At 38.9% G+C, this 19,360-nt stretch overlaps 1 long non-coding RNA gene across 1 annotated transcript in view; it reads left to right on the plus strand.

The window, feature by feature from the left end:
* The first annotated feature begins 1,858 nt into the window (after nucleotides 1–1,858).
* Nucleotides 1,859–19,360, plus strand: part of LOC116895307 — a 50,872-nt gene continuing 33,370 nt past the window's right edge. The window contains exons 1-2 of the long non-coding RNA XR_004387270.1: nucleotides 1,859–1,911; nucleotides 13,583–13,895. This is a non-coding gene — a long non-coding RNA (uncharacterized LOC116895307). The remainder of the gene's footprint in view (nucleotides 1,912–13,582; nucleotides 13,896–19,360) is intronic.

A 19,360-nucleotide genomic window follows, 5' to 3' on the forward strand; every position in this document is an offset into this window, starting at 1 on the left:
TAAAGGAGACTAGTACCATTTATATCTAGCACAATCTTATATGAACTGTGTATCAATTTTGTAAAAACACAAGTCAATTTATTTATGAAATCCACATAATTCCTAAAGTGTAGTGATCATTAGGACAAAGTACCAGTCAGAAGCAACTGAAAGGAAGAGAGGTTGATTTTGGCTTGTGGTCTCAGAGGTTTGTAGTCCATCATAATTGGGGAGGTACAGTGGAGGGGCTCGATCTGTAGCAGGGGGAGCATGAGGTGTTGGTTGCTTGCATGCCAACAGATCAGAAATCAGAGAATATAACCCAAATCAGAGGTCTGTTAAAACAACAAACAACAACAACAACAATAACAACAGCATCAACTTCCAACCACATACACCTAGTGACATTTGGCAGTCAGGCCCTGTGTCCCAAAGGTTCTGTAGGCTTCAGAAACAGCCCCACTAGTTCTTTGTTTCCCTGTTTGTGGAAAAAGTACTCAGAACACGAATCCGTAGGGGCATTACAGATCCCTATCAGAACTAATAAATATAAACACACTTACACACACATACACATATGTTTGTATATTTTCCCATTTATTCCTGTGATGGTTTATTTCTCTATTTCTTAAGAGACCCTCAGACATTCTCTGTATGATGCTTACAAAGCTCCAACCCTTAAATGTGCTACAACTCTAGATACCTATTAGCCTTTAGAGATACTACTCTGTTCTTAATGGCCTTCCTTTACAACAACAGGTTATTAATTGCATATCATTTAAGAAAACCATCATGTGGTCCTTGGGTTGACCCAGCCATAGGCAGGATGTGGCTGCCAGAAAGTGTTGTGTATCTTCAGGCGGGAGCCACATCCTCCTCCCACCAGTTCTTTTTATAGCTAATGGCAGTGCCTAGGTTTCTGGCACTGAAAAAAAACTCACATTTTAAAATCGATCTCAACTCCTCACTTTTTTCCATGAGTAATTCTCAAGATAAGCTTAGTATGGAACATAGGGTATCCCGTTTGTGAGAACAGTAGATGTTAGGGATTTGCATAACTACGTTTACTTAGCTAAACTGGATATTTATGAGAAAGCTGTGAAAATAATAATCGAACAGGAGCTGCTTGTTTTGTTGGAAATGATCTATCCTTTGTTATCTCAATGGCACCCTCAAATTTCTTGTCCATGAGACTATAATCTGCAAAGATCAGTTATGCCAAAGGTCTAACCTGTTCTAACGGTACAAAGTACTGAATCTAGCTTTGCCCACAGTGATCTTAAAGGCTCTCAGACTTTGTATGTTATAGAAAAATAAATACTGAAACAGGTGTCACTCGTGGACATCACCAGATCAAAATAAAATTTTGCTTCTTGCTCATGTTTTTATACACAGGAGATTAAATGGGAGTCTTAGTGCCTTCAAGTTGACAGCTACCCTCTGGGAAGTTGGTACCTGTGGAAGAGCAACACGCAGCTTCCATGTTCTGACTTTTCTGAAATACATTCGAATGTCTGAGCATGTGCAGAAATGGCTACAATTCTGATGCATTGTGACGATACGGAACAGTGAAACACATGTTTAAAAGTCCACTATTCTCATGGAAAATGCAAACCCCACGTAATTTTATATAGTGATTTTGAAATGAAATCCATTTATTCGACTTACTCAGTAGCAACAAAATCTTCTGTCCCCTGCTCTGCAGTTGAAAGTGTGGATAAATGAAGGGCTGCCCGTGGACTGTGAAAGCTTAGAAGCCGCCATCTGTGTGCAATAGCCACACCCTGGGGTTTATTACCAAGGTCGTGTTTATGACTTTCTACAAATGCGCTTTGTGTCTCTGAGATGTAGTTATAAATGTTTGACTCTGTCTGGAAATCCACAGAAGGCCTCCAAAGGAAACCTCAGGGAAAATGTGGAAAACGGCCCCAGGTAAGAAAGGCAGAGAAAGTGATTTACAGAAACTAGACCCGTGTTAAATAAGCAGAGGTAGGGTGGGAAGCCTGGTCAGAAATGAGAAACAAATCACCTGTGTTTTGTCAACAGTGGCTTGGCAGCCAGAATAGGAATGACAGAGGAAGTTAAACCCATACTGGTGTCCAGAAGTCACCTACAGAAAGTGAACCTTTTGGACCAGATGGTTTTATGGTCTCCGTAAACAATAGATTTGCGTAATGCTTCCTCAATAATTCTGTCAGGGGCAGCATGGAGCTTGAAAACAATGTACAATTGTATGTTTTCTGAATGTCCAGCTTTCTAAATGCCCAAATGGTCATTAAGGGGAGAGTGGGATGCTGGGAAGAGAACAGAGTTGATAAATAAAAGGCTTACTCGGGCCAGCATGACAACTAGACATCCCAAGTGCGGGTGCTTACTAGGTTACTTCTGAAGATCATATTCTAAGCTGATCATCAAAGTAGAGGGAGGGCTTCTCCGATTTCAGGCCACTTTGGAAGGTTTCCTTGTTTGCACTGATTTGTAGTTTCCTGTGACTTTTGATTCTGAGGTTTGGCTGGCTGCCATCTGCTTCCTTTTTAAGAGGAATCAACAAGCCGACTTGTTTTGAATTCTTTCCTAATACACACGTGCATCCCTAATGACCTCAGGATGTGGGATCCTCACAGGCTGAACTATAATCCTCTCTTTCAACGTGTTGAGAATCCTCACCTAACTCCTCCACCACTCTTTAATTTGACAACGGTTAGGTGATTTCTCTGCTGGTAACTGTACTTCCCCTGCACATAACCTGAAGAGGAAATTGCCCATGGAATATGATATCAGTGCTGTACTCACCAAAACGAGACACAGTCTGCTCCACAGCAAACTGATGGTAAGACACTGTTCTGAAGGCAGGCTTGACAGACTCACTGGTCCGCCTTGCTTAGACAGGTAACACAAGTCTACACAACAGAACTTTAAGAACTGCCATGGAGTCTGCTGACATGATGAGCCTGCTGTGAAAGTCCTTATAGCATATCATCTTCTGCTCCAGAAAATGGGAACAGGCGAAAAAGCAGCCCGAGCGATTCTCCATCTCCTGGATTTCAAAGAAGAGCAAAGTGAATTAATTAGAAAGATAAAATGCACATTTAAGGAAACATGATTTTTCAAAGTTGACACCCCAGTTTAAAATTGAAGAATATTATAGGGTAGCCACAAAATAGCATCTGCACTGTTTACTTCACAGGGTAGCAGGTTGGGGGCTGTGCTGGCCAGTTTTTATTGTCAAACTGATATAATCTTGAATGATCTGGGAAGAGGGAACCTCAATGAAGAATTTCTCAGACCTAATTGACCTGTGACTCTGTGGCCATATCTGTGAGACACTATCTTGGTTGTTGTAGGAGGGCCCTGGCCATCCCTGGGCTGGTGGTCCTGGGCTGTCTAAGAAAGAGGACTATACATGATCCAGGGAATGATCTATCAGCAACATTTCTCTGTGATTTCTGCTTCAATTCTTGGCTTCCTGGCTTCTATCAATGATGACCTGTGACCTGGAAGGATAAGTTGAAGTACTCCCTTTGTCCCTTACATTGTTTTTTATCGAATGGTTTTATCACAATGATAAAGCAGACCAGAACAACACAGCAAGCATCACATGCAATATAAAAATTTTCAGTATCAACATTAACATTAAGATAAAGCACGTAATAAATATTACACCACAAATTATTGGGTCCAACTGTGTAAAATATCATTTTGATATATTGTATATTATTTGTACTAAATCTGAAATGTGGCAGTATGTGTACAATACATTCCAGTTTGTATTAGACACAGTAATCTAGCTGGCATGCATATATATATATATATATATGTCTTTGTGATCCCAGGGACAACTCAGTTCTTTACCTGCTCCAGTACATATATGAAGTATAATCATTTTGTAGTCTGGTAGGTAATTTCATTGTTGGGAACCAGGCCTATCCCCTCTTCTTGTCTTAACATTTGTTACTATTTTGGCAACATATAGTTGCAGTCACTAAGACGGAGGGAGAAGTCAGGCAGAAGGGTCTCTCTGTTCATGGGTGTGTGTGCTTGCTCCAGGAAATACAAGGATTTGGAATGTTGTTTGATTTGATGAAGCATAGTCTTGGGTCTTCCATAACATCGTGGAAAATGAAACTATCTCCTTCTCTTGCACAAAGGAACATACTTGTATACATGCAAGCAGAAGGGACCTACAGCCTCATAGATTAACTTCTGTTATTTCTGCATTATTCTGGTTACAGTCTTTTGAGTCAAGAAGCACAAGGTTTTTCAACAAGGGAACTAACAACAAAATTCAAGTGGGAAACCAAATCATAATTTTAAATAAAACAGACAAATTTTAAATCAAATCAAAACAAAAACCACCAGTATCAACCAAACTACATAGGTAAACAGCAGTTTTCCGGTCCTGAGCTGTTCAAAGACTGAACCGGATCCTGAACACTTTAATCTTAAATTTGATATATACACATTTCTCAAAATATGGCAACATTGTGGTATTATGTTTCTTAACTTGCTTTTTGAAATGCAATCATTTTATTTTAATTTAAATTTTTCCATTATCCATTTCCATTATTCATTTCTATATATTCATCACAATTTAGATTTTTTTCCTTTCATGCATTTTTCTGCATTTTCCCTTTAAGCCTCTGACACTTTTTAAAAACCCATTTTGGATACAACTAACCAGATGACTGTTATTGTCTATATATTTTCACACTTTCTTTGTCTCTGAATTTTTTGGTGCCTTTTGGGAAATGTTCTTCATTTTAATTTCACCTGCACTGCTGAATTTTCTTTCCACTGCTGAATTTTCTTTCTACTTTTCTTGTTCTTTGTACATGAAATTCCTCCCTGCACTGGAGTCATGAAGCTGTATCCCATATAAATATTTTATTCGTTTACTTATTTATATGCCTCATACCTAAATATTTCATGCCCCTGGAATTGACACTTGTATGTGGGAAGGTAAATAAATGATTGGAGGCATCGTTTTGAACTGAATTTTGTGCGAAGCCCCCAGAGGCCAAACCAAAATGTAGTCACTCATGCTTAGTGGTGTCAAACTGAAGCTTAGAGGAAGTTGGTAAATCCTTAAACCATGTAGTTTTCCCTCAAAACAAGAGATTTGAAGCAGACAGTAGGAAAAGGTCTTGAAATTTTGGATAGGCAATGGAAATGACATAGAGGTAATAAAAGAAGGAGGAGGAGAGGGGTAATCACATTCTTAGATTTCTTTTTCTTTTTCTTTTTTTAAATGTGAGTCTATTCGTGCATTCACACATTTAGAGGCCAGAGAGGAACTGATCTTCAGAGTCCTTCCTCAACAGTGATCCTCCTCCTCCTTGTCTTTTTGAGTTGGAGCCCTTCAGTGTTTTGGAATTTGCCAATTAGGCAAGGCTGCTGGTCCATGAGCCCAGGGATCCAGTTCTGGGATTACCTGCAGGCAATCCACATGTTGCTTTCTTATACATGGGATCTGCCAATCCAACTCAGGTCCTCACACTTGGAAGGCACGCACTTTACTAACTGAGAAGTACCATTATCACTTCTTAATTTTTATTTTATTTATTAGAAACACGTTCATGCAATATGTTATGATAATGTTTCCTTAACTTCTTCCAGATCCTCCTCACCTGTTTACTCACTCAGCTTCCTGCTTTTTTTCTCTTTCAAGCAAAACAACAACAACAACAAAAAGGAGTAAAAGTATGCTTTTCATGTATTTTGTTATTCTGTTTCTGCTCAAGCCACCTAAAAACCAGTTGGCTTCCTGTGCTCAGTGGATCTCCTGATTTTATATGGGATGCTATCTATTCTATGAATCTTTAAAGCTAGTAACATTTTCCCAATAAACTCACTGAAACCTTGGGTTGCTCTTAAACCCCAACTGTGCTTGGTAGTTGTGGTGGTTTGAATATGTTTGGCCCAAGGATTGCCACTATTTAGAGGTGTGGCCTTGGTGGAGTAGGTATGGCCTTGATGGGGGAAGTCTGTCCCTGTGGGCTTTAAGACCCTCAGCCTAGCTGCCTGGAAGCCAGTCTGCTTCTAGCTTCTTTTGGGTAAAGATGTAGAACTCTAGGCTACTTCAGGACCATTCTTGCCTGAATACTGCCATGCTTCCTGCTATGATGATACTGAACTGAATTTCAAAATCTCAATTAAATGTTGTTCTTTATAAGGGTTGCCTTGGTCATGGGGTCTCTTCACAGCAATGGAAACCCTGACTAAGACAGTAGTTCAGCATCAAATTGTCAGAATAGTGGTGACAAACACTCTTTCTGTGCCTCTTTCTGTAGAAGTGGTCATCTGAACATGTAGTCTCTGTTTTCCATTGTGACCTTTTTTGGTTTTTGTTGTAACTTACCTTTTCAAGTAAATTTTAGAATCTTAAGAATTGTTCATGGAGGTCATTGACTGTGAAAATAAATCCTAAAGACTTCAGCACCTGTGTTCTTTGAAGTCTCTCCAAACATGCTTACGATGGTTTTGTTTCTTTGTTTTGTCATACATAGGGTCAGGTTGGTGATCCCATGCATTATAAGGAAGCACTCTTGTACTGTATTTTAAATATTCTTCAATTTTTCTGTTCATTAACATTTTTCTGTTCAGGCGATCCTTTAAGAATTTCACACAATGTATTTTGATTACATTATTTCCCTATCTTTCCTAATAACTGCTCCAAGAATCAAAACCAACTTTTATACTCTTTCATAAACTTTTCTTCTTTTTCTCCTCCTTCTTGTTCTCTTGTTGTTGTTGCTGCTGCTGTTATTGTTGTTGTTGTCCTTCTTCTTCTTCTTCTTCTTCTTCTTCTTCTTCTTCTTCTTCTTCTTCTTCTTCTTCTTCTTCTTTTCTTCTTCTTCTTCTTCTTCTTCTTCTTCTTCCTCCTCCTCCTCCTCCTCCTCCTCCTCCTCCTCCTCCTCTCCCTCCTCCTCCTCCTCCTTCTATTATCCACTGAATTCAATTTGTGCTGACCAAATATTCCTAGGCATTGGGAAACTTGCTGAGCTTGAGTCACCTTTAAAAAAATTGTTTCTTGGTCCTCCACCATGAATTTTTGATAGCTATTTATGCTAGAATGTTGACTGGCTTGATCTTATGCAGATCTTGTACAGGCAACCACAGCTGCAGTGGGTTCAGGAGTGCATTTGTCCTTTAATGGTCAGAGACAATGGTATTTTCTACCCTCCTCAACCCCTTGCACTTACAATCTTTGTGCTTTTGTCTTAGATTTATTTGTATGTTTAAAATTATATAAATTCATTTGTGTGTGTGTGTGTGTGTGTCTATGTGTGTGCGTGTGCGTGCATACATGCGTGCATGAGTTCATGTGCCTGTTAAGGACAGAATAGCACATCAAATTCACAGGAGCTAGGATTATAGATTGTTGTTAGCTATCTTGTGTGCTGCTAAGAACTGAGCCCATGTCCTCTGCAATAGTAGCATGTATTTATTTGTTTGTTTGATTTATTATTCTCTCATACATTACATCCTGACCACAGTTTTCCCTCCCTCTATTCCTTTCAGTCACTTAACCACCTCTCCTCTTCTTCAGATTCACCCTTCCTCAGTTTCCCTTCAGAAAAGATCAGGTCTCCCAAGATGTCAACTGAACACGGTGTAACATACTACAATAAGAGTAGGCATCTCCCTCCTACCAAGGCTACACAAGGCAAGTCAGTGGGAAGAAATGAGTTTGGAGAAAAGGCAAGAGTCAGGAACACACCCTATCCCCACTATTAGGAATCCCAAGTTACACAATCACAGCATATGTGCAAAGAAACTGGTTTAGACCCATGCAGGGTTCGTGTTTGTCACTTCAGTCTCTTCGAGCTTCTATGAGCCCCACTTAGTGGATTCTGTGGTCTGTGTTTCTGTGGTGTTCTCAACCTCTCTGGCTCCTGCAATCCTTCCTCCTCTCCTCTGCAGGGTTTCCAGAGTTTCTCCTCATGTTTGGCTGTGGCCTATGCCACGGCTTCCATCAGTGGCATCCTGCACTCTTGCTTGTGAACACTTCTCCTGCCACATTAGGTGTACACTTTTCTTACTACTTACTCTGTACTGTTACTGTATACATACTATGCAGTTTAGCCTTATTAACAATTCCCTAGTGGATATTAATGGTACACAATACAATAAAAGAAAAATTATCAGAAAAGCCAGGAGACTCCAACAATAAAAAATTTAGGATCAATGGATCTGTCACAGTTTTTCCATTATAGAAAACAGAGTAACACTGGTCTCAGTGTTCTCTGCTTTGTACCATTCTGGAGAAGAGCAACAGGAAGATGAGGCTTACCGTGGGCAAGGTCAGATCAGACAATGCCGGAATTCCTGCCTGCCTTGAGAGTACCTTGCTCCTAAAAGGCACAACCAAGGGCCCCTTGATGGCCTTGCATGATTTTTGAAGACTGTTGAAGCTGAAACTACAGGGCAAAATCAATGTCACATTTCTTTTTAGAATAGTAAATACTATTCTTGAGCTTCTATTTTCTAATTACCTGATTGCTGATATAGAAATGTAGTTTTAGCTCTGAGTTACGTTCTTTTCATACAAAGCTGAAAAAATATTGGCAATGCAAAATTTTATTTGCTAGTTATTGTGGAGGTTGTATGCATATATACAGATGTTTCTTTGCTTCAAATGGGGTTGAGTTCTAATGAAACCAATGTAACTTGCAAATATTCTAAGTCAAAACACATTCTGTGCACCTAAGCTATTCAATGTCAAAATGTACAACCTGTCATATCATGGAATAGCTGCAACTTCTGGTACCCAGGAACTGATAGAGAGCTGGGGATTATTTCTGATGACCTCCAGCATCATGAGAGCATCCCATAGTATATTGCAACCCAGGAAAAGATAGAAATTCAAAATTTGAGGTGTACTTTGCTTTGTACCAGGTGGATATTCATTTTGTGAAATGTTAAAAATAAGGAATTGTAAAAAAAAATTATCATCTACAAATAATGAAACATTTTGTTTACCCTTTTAAAACTCTGATATGGAGCCACACCCCTATCTTTTAAAATATTTAGATTTGTGTCAGGGTTTTCTGAGGTTGCCCTGGTTGCCCTCATAATCACTGTGTACATGAGGCTGTCTTTCAAATTTAAATTCTCCTGTCCCAGGTTCTTGAGTAACTGGGATTATAGCAGGATAATTCATCCCTGCTGTGAACTTAATTCATTTGCAGGGATGTTGTGTTTATTGGTGTAATGGATATTTTGTATATTATATAAAAATAGTCTGACATACTCACCATCTTGCTTATGAGTTCAAAGGGAAGCCTCCTGAGGTTGCACTTTTAACTGTTATGATTCCCAGAAGGTTTTATGACACCTTTTATCCTCTATTTGTAGTTTATTCATATATCATGAAAAAACTTGACCTTTATAAAGTTTAACTGTATTTGGCATCTAATAGTAATATCACTTCCTGTCCTTTGCTTCCTCATTAATATAATAATTTGCAACTTTTCAGATATTAACCCTGATTTTTAGGATACAGGCAATATAGTCATAGTGTGCTATCCTTTTCTGGCCATGTGCCTTAGGAACTAGAATTCAGATCAATTAAAACACAAAATTGCATTTGAGGCAGCATTCTGTTACACAGTGGAAGTAATTTGTATTCTTTGATTTGTACAGGTCTAGCCCATGACAGTGTACTACACAAGCATGAGATTCATTCATCCCTGTCTCATTTACCTACACCTATGATGTCATGAGGATTTCTCTGTTCCTAATTAATATGGAAAAAGGAATGCAATGCTCGTGACTATGAATGCATCTTCACGGCATGCCTTTGTGAAATGGAAGATAGCTTCCTTATTTAGGTTGGTTCTGAGAGAGCAGGATGAAGTGAACCCCTTCAAGTAAACTGAACTGGAATAGCTACCTGTTTGCCTGTCTTCTGAAGAACAAAAGAAGATTTGAAGCACATGCTTATGTTGTTTATGAACAATAGCTATCCTTTGCATAAGTGGTTAGTGATATGTAATAAAGAAAATTGTAAAATGGATGCCCAATGCTTGTGTAGGAAATATATATTCCAACTTTTGATAATGAGATCATATGTATCTATGTATCTTTTGTTTATGACCAATAAAATTATTAATCATTAAGACCACAAAACTATTTTACTACTTGTTATTGGTTACTTTTCCTCTCAAGACTCCCCAATATTGTACAATGACTTATGAACAAATCAGCTATAATAGTAAACATAGAGACTGCATATGATTTCAGCCCTGTGAGCTTCTTACTGAGTATGATCTTGTTATCTTGTGGAGAACTCAAATGGACAGCCATAGAAACCAATCTTGCATTCCCAATATATTCCCAGTTCCAAGGTAAGGCAATTGGATAGACATCATTATACTAGTAGTCTCTGCTCATTAATGAGAGAAGCATGTTTATTCGGAGAAATTGTTATTTTTTCTTGAGGTTTACATTGGCCTTCCCTGATTTCAGTCTTCTCTCAGCACCTCAATTTGTGGAATGGCAAAATGCCATTGCATCCTGTACAAACATTCCACTGAATTGGGCACGCAGATTATGAATCATATCTTGCAACAATAGGCTTATGTCTAGGATACTCAGTGGTGTTACCACATCATCAAAAAACAATTGGCCTAACAGAAAGATTGGGAAGGCTAACTGGGGGCGTTTTCTGGTTCCTGATTAAATATTGCCAATTTATGCTGCAGGCCTGAATCCAGCAAGTTGCATAAGAAGTTAGGTTTTGACATTAAGGCACTGCCCTTGGGATGACATCTATGAACTACTTTTAAAACCTGTTCCAGCTTGCCAAAACCTTAAGCATGATGCCTCTGATGTACTTAAGGAAATAATGATTTTGAAGAGACAGAAGTTTCTAGATATTTTCACTGTCCTATCCTAGCATGATAATAGGCAGACTGATCTGGCTATGCAAGAAATTGATCTACCTCTTGGAAAGGGTCAAGGAGTGGGTGTAGCTACAGGAAAGCCTTTATCTGGAAGGAGGCATCTCTGGGTACCACACTACTTTCCTTTGCAGTCCAAGTCAACAAAAGCCTCCACCACACCACTAAAAACTCAAGGCTAGTTCTACAATACGAAATATTTGAGCAATGCCATTGAGCAAAGCAATGTATCGAGGCAAGGGACTCAAGGGACTTCACATCGTGCATTTATCGTGGAAGTGGACAAAATGATGGAAGTATGATGTCATTAACTCATGATCATTGAGATGGAAGACATTTATGTTACATATGTTTTTATTCCCTTGTTTTCGCCATTTTATATTAAGAACACCTAGGAAAGCCAACCAATTATTAGGTCCAGGGTATGACCCTAATGAAATACCTTGTCATAATTGTCATAGCCTAATGAAAACTGCAGCCATGGCCTTAACATCTAGGCAAAGTGAAAGAATAGAAACTCCCCTCCACCCTCCTGTCTGAGGTGAGTCCATGCTTTATGAATGGAGTCTGCATCTATGAGCTGCATAATCAGACTCTTTGCACTCCTGTTTATCAGGTAGTGTGAGAAGGGAGTCTTGGGAGGAGCTATGAGCTTTAGCTCAGTATTTGTGTGGATTTTGTGTGCTCATCTTAGGTACCTAAACTTCACATTCATGCAGCATCTCACCCTGGCTGCATTCTTCCCCGGTTCTCCTTGCCCCTCTGTGTTGTCTGCCCTATTATCTAATCTCTTGACGTAGGGAATTGTGGTCCCACTCTCCCTACTTAAGGGGCACTCAACTACTCTCTTGGTTTCCCTTCAACACCCCTTGCTGTTTCTTTTTTGTGTGTCTCATAACAAGTGAAAAATCTGCACTTCATTGAGTCTAATTAACCTAATTAACCTAATTCATATACTTCACCTCACTATAACCACTGGACTTACATTTGTGTTAAAACCTTCTAGGATGTCTCAAAGGCTCTTTAACAGGCCTGAGCATGGCAAATATAGCCCATTCCTTTTCCCTCTCCCTTGCTGAACTGCTAGATTATATTCATAAAGGTAGCCCCCAAGGTCTATTCCATCTTTTGGCCATTTCCTTATGCTTGGCCAAAACTCCAAGGTCTAGCCACCACCAAAACCAACCAACCAACCAAACAAACAAACCAACAAACAAAAAACAAAAAACAAAAACAACAACAAAAAAACAAGGTACAGCAAACAAAATTCATTATTTGGTTACACCGGCTAACCTGTCTAAGCAGTACTTATCAAGTAACTCTAGCACAGACTTCCTCTTTTCTTCTTAAAATCTTCTGCATAGTCATCTGTTGCCATCTTTTTCCAATCCCAAGGCAGCCTTTCTGCCCTGCATCCTGTGCCCTGCTTGCCCCTGGAGTAATGAATTTTCTTTGTATTGAGAGAATTTGTTGTCTAGGTATGTTCTATGCTGAATCCAAGGACTATTGCAGTATCTATCTGGAATTTATTTATACATCACACAACCAAACGAGAATACATTGTCTTGTTCCCCATTTAAATAAATCTTTCTATATTATGCTAGATACTTTTATGTTAAATTTTTATGTTAAAATTTGGAATTTTTACCATGCAATCTTGTATTCATGAGTAATTTTGGGGACAAATGAGAAAGAAAGGGTTCTAGTTGGAAAGTGATGTATTTGTGCAATAATTATATAAGAGGTCAGTTGAGCTGGTTAGGTCAACACATAATGCTGGTTAATGTCAACTTGACACAGGTTAGAGCTATTTGAGAGGTGGGAACCTGAATTTGAAAATGCCACTTTAAATTCAGGCTGTGGTCATGGCCAAGATTGCAGGGAATTTTCTTAATTCGGGGGAGGGCAAGCACATGTGAGTGGTGCCATCTGTAGACTGGTTTTTCTGGGTTCTCTAAGTGCACAGGATGTCATGAGGGACAAGCCAGTAAATAGCACCCCTAGACAGCCTTCCTGTCCTAACTTCCTTTAATGAAGAACAGTGAAAGTGTAAGTCAAAAAACCCTTTCCTCCCTAAACTGTTTGGTCATTGTCTTTTATCACAACATTAGTAACCCTAACTAGGACAAGAGAGAAATTGGTACCAAGATCATGGAGATATTTCAGTGACAGACATGACTATGCTGTTCTTGGGAGGATTGTGCAAGGACTTTGGAATTTAAGACTAGAAAATCTATTGAGTTTTTAAAGTTTGGTGAGCTGGTCTGTGGATTATAAGAATGTTGAGAGCAATGCAGATGACTGAAGCCTACTGTGTGAAGGTCCATTGGAAAGCTTTAGAGGCTCTTAAAGACTGAATCAGGGCTCTTTGCTATTTTGAGTTGGGAATTTGTGGTTCTAGTGAGGATGAAGATTGTTCAATTCTTAGACTGAACAGGCAGCTGTGGTTAAGAGACCAGAAATACTGAAGCAAAACATTTTTCTTAAAACTGGGGCATTTGCTGCTGGCCATTGGGAGCTAAGAAATTAGCAACGATTAAAAGGAGACAAGCATCACTGAGGTGAAATCTTTTGGAAAGTGTTTCCTGAGAGTTAACACACAGAGTCTGTTTCAGAGGTAGCCAATGTTGAACCTTGTGTTGGCAGCTGAACTTGGGTAGTGGAAGAGTTTTCACCTGGGTGCTATTCTGTCTTTGAAGGGGACATGGAGAGCAGCTGAGGCTTAGCACTGTGAGAAGCTTGAGGAAGGTGCTGCCTCAGTAGCAGTTGAAAGTCCAGGACTAAGGACTCTGCAGAGAATTGGAGGACTGGCAACATGAAGGAATCTCAGGAAAGGCTACTGGTGAAAGGTACAGGCCAGTTGCTTCAAGAGACCCCAACATTTGTCAGATTGTGGGATGACCACCAAGAATAACAGCAACACTCGAGTGGAGCCAACCAGAGCCTAGAAGACAAGCTTTGTGTCTTCAAGATGGTGGAGAAGTCATCAAAGCCCTTTGAAGGAGTCAGATGGTAAGTGGATCCCAGGCACTGGACATTGAGTTATTGAGACAGTAGAAATTTGATTTTACCTTGTTCAGCTTATAACTGTAGCCTGGTTCTCCTTGATGTAAGAAAATATTTAACTTATTTTTGATTTTATAGAAGCCTATGGTTGACAGACATTGGATAGTAAAAGACTTTGAGTTTTAAAAGAGACTATTATAGTTTTGTTTATTTTTCCCTCATATATTACACTGGAAAGCAGGTTCCCCTCCCTCCCCTTCTACCCTCCCAGTAGTACTTCTTCCTTTATTTCTCTTCAGAAAAAGGCAGGCCTCCCATGGATATTAACCAAACTTTGCATATCAATTTACAACAAGACTAGGCACCACCCATTATATGACTGGCTGAGGCAATCCAGTAGGAGGAAAAGGTCTCAAAAGCAATTAGACATATCAGAGACAGCCCTAGCTCTCATTGTCAGGAGTCCTAAAAAAAGACCATACTAGACAATCATGACAGATATGCAGATGGCCCAGGTAAGACCCATGCAGGCTCTTTGATTGTTTGTTCAGTCTCCGGGCTCCTTTTAACCTACACTGTTAGTTCTGGGGGTTTCCTTTAGTGCCCTAAAATCCTTTCTCCCTGCATTCTGCAGGATTCCCTAAGCTCAGCCTAATGTTTGGGTGTGAGTCTTTGGATCTGTTTTAATCAATGACTGATTGAAGCTTCTCTAATGATGATTATGATAGACTCCTGTCTATAAGTATAGCATGTTATTAGGAATCATTTCATTGACTGTCTGTCTGTCATCTGTCTGTCTGTCAATCTATCTATCTATCTATCTATCTATCTATCTATCTATCTATCTACCTATCTATCTAACTATCATCTATCATCATCCATCATTCATCTCTCAATCATCTGTCTGCTTTTAATCACTGGTCCTGTTTAATTCTACCCTTGGTCTCTGGGCTATCCAGCCCAGTTTCTGGCCCTCTAGGTAGTGTTACCAGTAGGCTTCCTCTTGTGGCCTGAGTCTCAAGATGAACCAGTCATTGGCTGGCAACTCCCATAATTTTTGTGCCAGCTTTACCTCAGCACATCTTTTAGGCAGTAGAAATTGTAGGTCAAAGGTTCTGTGGCAAGGTTGGTATCCTAATACCTTCACCGGGAGCCTTGTTCATTTCCAGGAGATGATCTGTTCGGGCTCCATAGTCCTTACTGTGAGGAGATTTATCTAAGATTACCCTCATTGATTACTGGGAGTTTTCATTGCAAGTTTTCTATCTTGCCCTCAAAATGTTCCCCAAATTCCAGTTGTCTCTCCAGGTGCTCTCTCCCTCCATCTTCCCCTACCTGATCCCTCCTGTTCATGTCCCCTGCCCTCAATCTACCCTGTGATATTTGTTCTATTTCCCCTTGTCACTTAGCCTCTTTGAATATGTGATTATATTATTTACTTTACAGCTAATAAGTGAATATATACCATTTTAATTTCTGGGGCTAGGTTACCTCACTCACGATGTTTTTCTAATCCCATCCATTTACATGTTAATTTCAGAATGCTGGTTTTTGAATAGTAATTTATTTAGTAAATATATACACTTTCTTTAACTATTCTTTGGTTGAGAGATAGCTCAGTTGTTTCCAGTCTCTGGCTATTATCAATAAGATGCTATGAATATAGTTGAGTGCATGGTAGGATTGAGTGTCCTTTGGGTATATATCCAGTAGTGACATACCTGGGTCTTAAATTAGATTGATTCCTAATTTTCTAAGAAACCATCATATTGATTTCCAAAGTGGCTATACAAGTTTGTGCACTCCAGCAATGGAGGAGTGTTCCCCTTAGTCCACATCCTCAATGGCATGAGTGGTTACTTGTGTTTTTAATCTTAGCAAATCATTCTGATTTGCATTTTTATTTAGATTTTCCTGATGACTGAGGATGTTGAACGTTTCTTTAAGTGCTTCTTGGACTTTTGAGAGTCCTCTGTTGAGAATTCTCTGGTCAGATGTGTACCCCATTTTCTAATTCGATTATTTGGTTTGTTGAAGTCTAGTTTCTACTTTTTATATTTTGGAAATGAGCACTTTCTCAGATGCAGAGTTAGTGAACATGTTTTCCCATTCTGTAGCCTGCAGTTTTGTGTTATTGACTGTGTCCTTTGCTTTATAGAAGCTTTTCAGTACAATGAGGTCCCATTTGTTGTTTATCTCAGTGTGTGCACTATTGGCATTCTGTTCAGGAAGTTGTCTCCTGTACCAATATGTCCAAGGCTATTCTTTACTTTTTATCTACCAGGTTTAGTGTATCTGATTTTATGTTGAGGCCTTTAATTCACTTGCACTTGAGTTTTATGCAGAGTGAGAGATATGGATCTATTTGCACTCATCTACGTGCTGAGATCTAGTTAGTCCAGCACCATTTGTTGAAGAGGATTTCTTTATTTCTGCTTCTAATTCTGGCTTGTTTATTGAAAATCAGGTGTCCAGAGATGTGTGTGTTTATATCTGGATCTTCAATTCTATCCCATTGATTAACCTGTCTTTTGATGCCAATATCATGTGGTTTTTATTTTGATAGCATTGTAATAGTTTGAACTGAGGGATGGTAGAAGTTCTTTTTCTGTATAGGATTTGTCTTAGGTATCCTAGATTCTTTTTGTTTTTCCAGGTGAAATCGAGTATTGTCTTTTCAAAGTCTTTAAAGAATTGTGTTGCAATTTTGATGAGGATTGCCTTGAATCTGTAGATAACTTTTGGTAAAATGGCCGTCTATTTTTACTATGCTATTCCTACCCTGAGTATGGGAGATCTTTCTGTCTTCTGCTATCTTCTTTAATTTCTTTCTTCAAAGGCTTGAGTTCTTGTCATACATGTCTTTCGCATGGTTGGTTAGGGTTACCTCGAGATATTTTATATCATTTGTGGCTATTGCGAAGGGTAATGCTTTCCTGATTTCTTTCTTAGCCCTATTATATTTTGTTTATAGGAGGGCTACTGATCTTTTTTGAGTTAATACCATATCCACCCAGTTTGCTGAAAGTGTTTATCAGATATAGAAATTTCCTGGTAGAATTTTGGGGGTTGCATATGTATACAATCATATGATCTGCATACAGTAATTCTTTGATTTATTCTTTTCTAGTTTGTATCATTTTAATCTCTTATAGTTGTCTTAAGTTCTAGCTAAAATGTCAATTAGAATATTGAATAAATAGGAAGAGAGTAGACAGCCTTGTCTTATCCCTGAGTTTAGTGGAATTGAGTTCTTTCCATTTAAATTGATTTTGGCTATAGGCTTTGCTGTATATTACCTTTATTATGTTTATGAATGTCCAGTCTATCCCTAATCTCTCCAAGACATTTATCATTAAAGGGTGTTGGATTTTGTCAAAGGCATTTTCAGCATCTACTGAGATGATTATATTTTTTTCTTTCAGTTTGCTTATATGGGGCACTACAATAAATTATTTTTATATATTAAACTTTTTCCTGCATCTCTGCTGTGAAACCCACTTGATCATGATGGATGATCTTTTTGATGTGTTCTTGGATTAGGTTTGCAAATATTTTATTATTTTTACATCAATGTTCATAAGGGACATTGGTCCACAATTCTCCTTTTGTTGAGTCTTTGTGTGGTTTGGGTATCAGGGAGACTGTGGCTCTCTTAAAATGAATTTGGCAATGTTCCTTCTATTTGTATTTTGTGGAATAATTTGAGGAGTGTAGTAATAAATTTTTTAAAAAAAAAAATCTTGCCATGGGGTTTTTTCCTGCCTTTGACCATTTATGATCTTGGATGAAAGAAACACCAGACTTTATATTTTAATATGCCTTAGGCAGCACAGTAGCTGGGCAACTGCCTACCCCTCCATGCTGTTAGAATCTTCTTTCCTACTGATCACTCCAAATTACTACTTACTATTTCTTTATTCTGTCTGAGCTACTCTTAACGCCAACTGACCAGCCTCCATGTGCACTTTTTTATGGCTCAGCTCTCCATCTGATTGTGGCTCTCCTCCCTCCAGCATGCTTTTCTTCTTCTGTGGCAGTCTGTCCCTCTTTCCTCCCCTCTGTTCTTTCTGCTAAGTCCACCAAAACACAACCCCAACTATTTCTATTTCCCCAGCTGTGGTTGCTGGCATTCTTATTTACCAATCAGGATTATCTGGGAGCAAGGGTCCCTCTGTGTCTTATATGCAGACTTTCTTGTCTTTTGTGCAAACGGTGTTGGGGCACCCAAATTAGCATTAGAATATGAGCATCATTAGACAAACCCACTACAAAGGAGTATTGGTATTAACTCTTCTTTAAAAGTCTTGTAGAATTCTGCATTAAAACCATCTGGTCTTGGGCTTTGATTGGTTAGGAGATTTTTAATTACTGCTTCTAATTCCTTAGGGGTTGTGATGGTTTGCATATGCTTGGCCCAGGGAGTGGCACTATTAGACCTTGTTGGAGGAAGTGTGTCACTGTGGGAGTGGTCTTGGAGACCCTCCTCCTAGCTGCCTGAGGATGCTCAGCCTGTTCCTGGCTTCCTTTGGATGAAGATGCAGAACTCTCAGTCCCTCCTGCACCATGCCTGCTTGGATGCTGCCATATGTTTCTTTTAAACTTTCTGACATTGTGGAGTACAAGTTTTTTGAAGTACGAACTATTCTTTGGATTTCCTCAGTGCCTGTTGTGTCTCCCTTTTTTCTTTGTCATTTTGTTAATTTGGATATTCTCTCTCTGCCTTTAAGTTAGTTTGGATAAGGGTTTTTCTATTTTGTTGATTTTTCTCAAATAACTCTGTGTTTGATTGATTTTATTTGTATTGCTTTTCTTTCTATTGTATTTATTTCATCCCTCAGTTTGGTTATTTACTGCCGTCTACTCTTCTTGGGTATGATTGCTACTCTTTGTTCTAGAGCTGGTGTACTGTTAAGTTGCTAGTATGAAATGTCTATATTTTCCTTATAAAGGCACTTAGTGCTATGCACTTTCTTCTGAGTACAGCTTTTATTGTATCCAATAAGTTTGGGTATGTTTTGCCTTCATTTTCATTTAATTCTAGAGAGTCTGCAAATTCTTTATGTCTGCCTTGATCCAGTGGTCAATCAACAGGGAGTCGTTCAAGTTCCATGAGTTTGTAGGTTTTCTACTGTTTCTATTGTTGTTTAAATCCAGTTTTAATCTGTGGTGGCCTGGTAAAATACACGAGGTTTTTTCAATTTTCTCTGTTGAGACTTGCTTTGTGAGCAAGTATATGGTCAATTTTGGAAAAAGTTCTGGGAGTTGCTGAGTAGAATGCATATTGTTTTGTGTTTGGTGAAATGTTCTGTAGACATTTGTTAGGTTCATTTGAGACATGATATCTGTTAGTTCCAGTATTTTTCTTTTTAATTTTTATCTGGATGATCTGTCCATTGGTGAGAGTGGGCTATTGAAGTCTCCCATTATTATTGTATGGGGTTCAATGTGTGATTTAAAATTCAGTAATG

Source organism: Rattus rattus, chromosome 3 (genome assembly GCF_011064425.1).
Source record: "Rattus rattus isolate New Zealand chromosome 3, Rrattus_CSIRO_v1, whole genome shotgun sequence".
NCBI classification, from domain to species: Eukaryota; Metazoa; Chordata; class Mammalia; order Rodentia; family Muridae; genus Rattus; species Rattus rattus.